Raw genomic sequence first — 7,228 nt, 5'->3', positions numbered from 1 at the left:
AGAGAGCTTGCTTATGTTTTTCGGTTGGGCATTCAGAGGTTGTAGTCTGCCCCTATGATTAATGAGCTAAAACTACGTATACTAAGGAATTAATCTATCTGCAACTGAACAGAAGTGGCCCAACACTGAAATTTGATTCAAGAACCATCACTGTTCAGCTTGTGTGCTCCTCATCCTCACTGTGCAGCACAGCTAGGCCTTCCTGCTTTAGGTTTAAACCTATAATTGATAGATACTTACTGAAAAGTAAATAAGTAAAGTATCAGTGTAAGCATATAAACACTGATAAACATCTGTACATCTACCATCTACAATATAATTCCAAGAGAATACAGTGAGAGCAAATATATTTTTTTTCCAAAGGGGCAACACAATGTAACTTTTTATTACACAAGTCAGTAGCAAGGAAAATTGATACAAGACCCGTCTGCTTGCATTTTGATGTTTTGAGGCCTAATTAATTGCATAAACTGCAGAGAATCTGGTAGCATTACAATCTTATTTGATCTTTTAGGGGGGGAAATGGCGGCCGTCTGAGAGAATTGGTGGGGGGCTCTCTGATCCATAGTCTACTTTCACTATGCTCTGCCTTTAAAATACCTTTCTGTATTACATTATTACTAAATGTTGTCACTGGAAGCTTTCTTGGACTCTTGTCTGAGTTTCCTTTGGGTGGTCAATTGTTGCTTGCCATATGCTGGAGCCGGGCCTGAAGGTGTAGCTTGTTCAGCGCTGAGTCCTGGAGGTAGTAGCTGAGAAATCAGGCTGTGGGTGGAGACAGCTGAGAACATGTATCATCTCATATCTACTTCCAGGAGATTACTGGCAGCGTCAGAAGCTCTGGGAGTCCTTGTACAGGCACAGGTTCTGCAACACTGCTGCCAAGAATGTTGGAGACAATGCAGCACCAAGGTCAGGGGTCAGGCAATGCTGTGAGGGAGCCTCAGGTTCCTTGTGGCCCTGTCACAAGCAGGGGATACATAAATGGGGCTCTTTAATTTCAGCTACTGTACCTGCAGGAGGAAATAAGAACACTGACCACTGGACAGATAACCCCCTAGCTAGGGGCTCTTCTTTGAGAAATAGGAGGCCAGGTGCCAGTGTTGGGCCGTGGGATATCTCCATTTCTGACAAAGGGATTGCCCCCTCGCAGAATCGGGATGACAGTCCGGGGGAGGAGCAAATTTTTCATCCTATTGAACTGACCGGAGGTCTCATTGTGCCACCCCATATCTCAGTAAAAAAAAGCAGAGTGGCTAAAGGGAATTTGGGGGTGCGAAGAAGGAAAGTTGAAAAACCCTTAGGAGGCTCTAACATCACTCCTTCATTATGCTCTTTTTTTAGGGTTTTGCTGAAGAAAATGAAGAATATGGAGGAGTCGGTAAACCTTTTACCCTCTTGGCACTTAGATAAGTCTACTGTGGAGAGAGTAGAGAACAAAGACAGCTACTCTCCATTACCAGGATCTCCTAGAAGATCTCAAGTGCTCGCTCAGGTTTTGACCGCCCCCCCCCAAGTTTGATGCATCAGTGCCAACCCCTCAGTCCTCTGTCTGTCAGTCTTGGGGAGTGTGGGGCATTTGGACATGCAGAAGTTTTTAGTAACCTAGCAGAAGAAATAGGAGGGAAATTTGTTTTCTCAGAAAGTAACCAAGAGAAGATCAGGGGGACTTGAAAAGCTATGGAGGTCAAGATAAAGTCATTGAGGAGCAGAGTGGTTGAGATCTTAGCATCTGATCTAAATCGATGAGAGCTTAAGGGTTTAAAGTCAGGGGAGAAGGACCAACATGACAAAATAGAAACCCTGGAGAACAACCTGAGAAGGAATAACATTAGGCTGCTGAATGTCCCAGAGGGTTGGGGGTGATATTAAAGCCTTTGTGATAGCATTAAGGAGTTTATTCCTTCTGTAGGCCAGGTGAACCAGGAAGAAGATATTCAGAGAATTCACTGTGATCCCTCAGAAAAAACTGCAACCAGGAAGAGCCAAAGGAACATAACTTTAGAACCTATTCTTTCAAAGAAAAACTGTTGTCAGAGGCCCTCAAGGTTAGCAGCTTCACCAAGGGTGACTGGTTCTTCCGCATGAGATCAGACTTCTCCAGGGCAACCCAAAATAGACAGTGGGAGCTTGGAAAATATATTAGCTAAGGTCTTTGAGTGCTACAGTACAGATGTGTTTCCCAGACTTACCTTAGAATGATGTGGGACAACAAGTTGCATAATATTAGGGACCCAAAGGAAGTTGGTATCTTGGTAGAGAAGATCAAGGCATCTCGGAATTCCAGTTGACCAGGGTAAGGAAAGCTCATACAGGAGAAGTCTATCAGATTTATCCAATGGTAGAAGGGAGGGTTCCCCAGGGTCATGGGTGGAGGGTATGGGTACAGTTAGTGTGTCTTTTTTCTTTATTAATCACAGGGTGTGGGAACATGTGGAAGAAAAGAACAAAAAGTAGTCCTCATCGTAAATTCCTATGACGGCAGGCTTATTCTGGGGCTCCGGTTAATTTGGCTTGCCACTCTTTGAAGATGTGTAAGACTATACCGGCCCAATCAAAGGTTTGAGCCTGGAATGTTAATGGCCTTAGAGTTAAGGGTAAAAGGTATAGAATCTTTGAATATTTGCAACTAGCAGATGGAGAGGTGTTTATCTTTCAGGAGACTCATCTGTTACAAGAAGTATTGGGTGTTATACTTAAGAAACAAACATGGGTTGGCCATTGTTTGTGTTCTATCCCGTCCTGTGTGGTTAAGGGCATCAAGATTTTATTTAAGAACTCCATAAGGGCTACTTTAGATAAATCAGTAGCAGATCCTAAAGGGAAATGGTTGATTGTTGAGGCAAAAGTGCATGGTTCTTGGTGGGCGTTTGTGGGCTATTACGGCCTGAATATAGATGACCCAGCTTCCCTTCAAGCTTTGTATAATCAGTTGTTAGAGGTAAAATATCCATTACCATTAATGGGTGATTTTAATGTACTAATGGATCTAGTCTTGGATAAATTCACCATGATGGGCACTACTAATTCACCTAAAATGAGGGCCTTGGTGAAACAGACAATGGAGGATTTATGCTTTGTAGATATCTGGCACTGGAAAGGTGGTATTGGTCCAAGGTTTACCTTCCACACTAGGAAATATGGTCATCATTCTAGGATTGACTTTTTTTTAGCAGACAGGAAACTATGAGGGAACTCTATAGGAATCAAGCATATACCTGAACATCTTTCTGCCCACAGTGCAGTGAGATTACATCTTACTCTGGATAAACGGTCCGCTCATTCTAGATGGACAGTAAATCCGGTTCTGTATTCAAATCAGTAGGCCATAGATGGTCTTGTACAAGATACCATGGAGTTTATTATTCTGAATTGTGGCTCCTCTCTTTTACAGGTGGTTTGGGATTCATTTAAGGCTTTCATTGGGGGCAGGCTAATTAGTATGGCTGCAAATGCTTACAAAGAGGAGAGGAAACAAATAGGAGAACTTGAGTCCACTATTCAGAAACTGCAGAGGGAAGCTGATTTAATAATAGATTAACAGAAGTCACTCAAACTAGAAGGGCAGATAAAGGCGGCCAGAGCATGCCATTTTAGAAGCCAAAATTAAGAGAAGATGGAAAATTTGCAGACTCACCCACTACGAGTATGTTGAAGGGTGCGGAAAGTTACTTGCCTGGAAAATGAAGATAGAGTAAACAAGAAATAATATTAAAATCATTCTGGACAAGGATACAGGTTGAAACTGCACAGAGGATGAGGAGATAGAACAGACCCCTTTATCTCCTTCTTTCAGAAGTTATACACAGGGGACCTAGAGATATCAGGTAATCAGATAAAGGAATATCTTAGTGAGATGGCTGCTCCCTGTTTAAAAGATAGCTTAAGGCAGAAGTTGGAAGATTAGTATAGAGGAGCTGCATGAAGCAATTAAGAGTTTGAAGAAGGGGAAGCACCTGGCCCAGATAGTTTGCCTAATGAACTCTATATCTTACTAAAGGATGAGTTGGCACCTATCTTGTTGGAGGTAGTAAATAATGTTTTTGTCAGAGGATGAGACACAATAAAGTCTTGGCATGAGGCAGTGATCAGTTTAATTTTGAAACCTAACAAAAACCTTGCTCCAGATGGGTCTTTTAGGCCTATCGCCCTTTTAAAATCAGATTACAAGCTATATATTCATATTTTAGCAAAGCGGCTTGAGTAGGTGATCGTTTTTTTTTAGTCCATGAAAACCAAAAGGGTTTCTTTAAAGGGAGACAACTCTTTGAGTTGACGCATAATCTTGTGGGCGCTATAGACCTGGCAGTTAGGGGTAATCTTCCCCGGTGGTGCTCCCGCTTGACGTGGCTAAGGCAGTTGACCGAGTCAGTTGACCTTTTTTGCATGTGGTGATTGACCTTCTAAATTGGGTGATACCTTCTCTAGAGCAATTCAGGCTTGATATAAAAACCCAATGGCTAAATTATTGATAAATGGTAATCTACCTCTGCAAATTAAGTTAGGTAGAGGGACCTGTCAGGGTTGTCTGCTTCCCCCCTCCTTTTTAACATATATATTGATCCTCTTGCAACTAAGATCAGGCTGAATCAAAGCATTATTATTTTTTAATATAAGGGATGGGAGAAGAGCATGGCACTCTATACACACAATGTGATGGTGTGTATGAGGGCATCGGCCAGGTCATTTACAAGCATTGTACACATGTTAGAGGAATTTAGGAAGGTGACTGGGTATATTGTCAACCAGCAAAAAACTGAAATTGTGCAATGGAACACCAGCTTTAATAGCCCCCTGGTTAAGCATGAGATAAGGTACTTGGGGATGCAGATAACGGCTAATCTGAATGAGCTTGCACAGGTCAATTTAAATAAATTAGTGCTAGCCACTAGAAGGCTGTTAAAGGTCTGAGCTGCTCTCCCGCTCTCCTAAAAAGGCAGATCAAACATTCTGAAGATGTCTATACTGTCAAAGTTCACCTTTATCTTTAACAAAATCCCTTTAGAATTTAAACAGGCTTGTTTTGAGACGCTACAGGGGAGTTGAGGAGCTTTGTGTGGGCATCAAGAGGAGTCTGAATTGTGTGGAAGAAGCTATGTAGGAAAAGAGAGCAGGGGTATTGCAAGCTCAGATACTTATAAACATTACATGGCATTCCAGTTAAAGAACATGAGAGGGCTACTGTGCGATAAATCCTGTTTCTCTTTACTTTTTAGGGCTGAGACTAACCAAATTCCTGAGGAATGGAACCATTTTCTTTTTAAATTTGGTCACTTAAAATACTTTAAAAAGATTAGGCTAAAGGCCTTTGCAGCAGCCTGTAAACTTTGGTATCAGGTCAGGCGGGTATTACTATATGGTGGCGAATCTTGGAGGGTAACGAGTTGCTTACTTGGGCTAAATGCACTGAACGCACATAAGGGAACTGTTTCCAGATTTAAGTACTATCAACGTGCAAGCTGGGCAAGAGTCCTCCCCAAGGATGGACCAGAAAACTACGCTTGGGAAGAAAAGCTGCTCCTGGCCTAGTAGAGGCCGGGAAAGAGGAAGAGGCTTTTCTTTTGCTGTTAGGAAAATGGGGAAAGGACCTGCCATCTCTGGATGTCACCATACTCTGGCAAGTATCAATATCTATGCTTTGGGTTATGACTAGATCTACCTCCTTAAGGAAGAATCATCTGTTCGCATTACACAGGAACTATTGAACCCTGAAGAGGTTGAAAGTTGTGAGGAAGCAGGAGAAGAAGTGTCCTGAATGTGATGAAGAGAGGGTGGATGATGTCCATATGTTTTGGCAGTGTCATATGCTTCACCACTATTGGCAAGCTGTGGGTAAACTGCTTATGGAGGTGGTCAGACCTGAAGCCAAGGTAAGCCTCTTCTTTGTTATTTTTGGGGTAATAAATGCGGAGGAGCAATATAAAATAATCCACAAGAATCAAAGGTTATAGCTTGTTTCTGTTGGTTCTTTGGCACACTGGTAAATATGCTTGGATTGGTTGTTTCCCTCACTCCAGCAGTTCAGGAGTGGGTGGCATCGCTCAGTAGGGTAAACTGTTCAGTATCAGTGGCCCTCCAAACAAGAGGTTTAGGCTCTGGGTGTTTTTAGAAAATTGGAGCAACATACAAATGCAGATTTAAAGCTCTTTGGTCCTGTGTAACCTTATTTTGATGATGTCCTGCGACTAAGAATTTTCACCAGGCCTGTCTGTCAAGTTGGAGGTGAGGCTGCTATCCTGCTCTTGTTGGACGTATCTGCAGAAAGCCATTGGTCATGTGCAGCTTGTGAGCTGAAAGGGAGGGGTGCCCCACCACATATTATAGGTTCCCCTGCCACCTTTTCTTTGGAAGGGGTGTAGGGTGGCCCTCCAAGATCCAACTTTGGGGTTCCTTCAGCCATTTTGAATTCACAAATGAGGATGGAAAAATTTATTTTTTGATCTTTTGGCAGTCGTTAATTATGTCAATGAATAGTAAAATGGCTGGCTCATATGAATCTTGGCCAATATGTACTCTCACATTTTATCACAGACACAGAATGGGTAAAACCCTTGGATACATCAGTCCACTTTGTTCACAAGTCAGCATTGATAGCAGGGGAGCTACCAAAACCCAAGGCTTTAATCATCCAATGCAAGGTGTCATGGGTAACTGTAAAAAGTATATTGCCACTATGTGCATGGGGCAGTGGTGAAACCATGACATGGCTTTCTACATGCCAAAACAACATAACTACAAAAATTCAAAGCTGCAAAGTGTTCCATTGTCATTTGTGAAACATTCTGGTAATCTTGGCTTTATAAAACTGCAAGCCTCAGAATATAATGTGATGTTAAAACATTGGCACTGACTTAAAGATTGACACTTGGCATGGGTACGCATGGCAGCTATAAATCTCTACACAACAACTGCAGCAGTACTTTCATGTAGCAAGGCAACCACTGTAGAAGAACAGTGCCAGATATGCTGAAAGTATGAAGTTTTAGATGTCCTAAAATGCAGAGCTTTAAATTAATCTGGGGTAATGGAAGGTACTGTGCTGTTGACATGTTCAACATCTTAATATTTATTACGGATAAGGTGAATGGCACCCCCCGCCCAACACTGTGTCCAGGAATTTGTTCATGAAAAACATTTGAATATAACACTATCTTAATCCACTAATCATCCTGCAAACCAGAAAGAGCCCAGAGGGGATGGGTGTGAGAGTTAATGAGATGAGAGAGAG

Source organism: Pleurodeles waltl, chromosome 10 (assembly GCF_031143425.1).
Source record: "Pleurodeles waltl isolate 20211129_DDA chromosome 10, aPleWal1.hap1.20221129, whole genome shotgun sequence".
In the NCBI taxonomy this organism is placed as follows: domain Eukaryota; kingdom Metazoa; phylum Chordata; class Amphibia; order Caudata; family Salamandridae; genus Pleurodeles; species Pleurodeles waltl.
Note: the sequence above shows the minus strand (reverse complement) of the source record.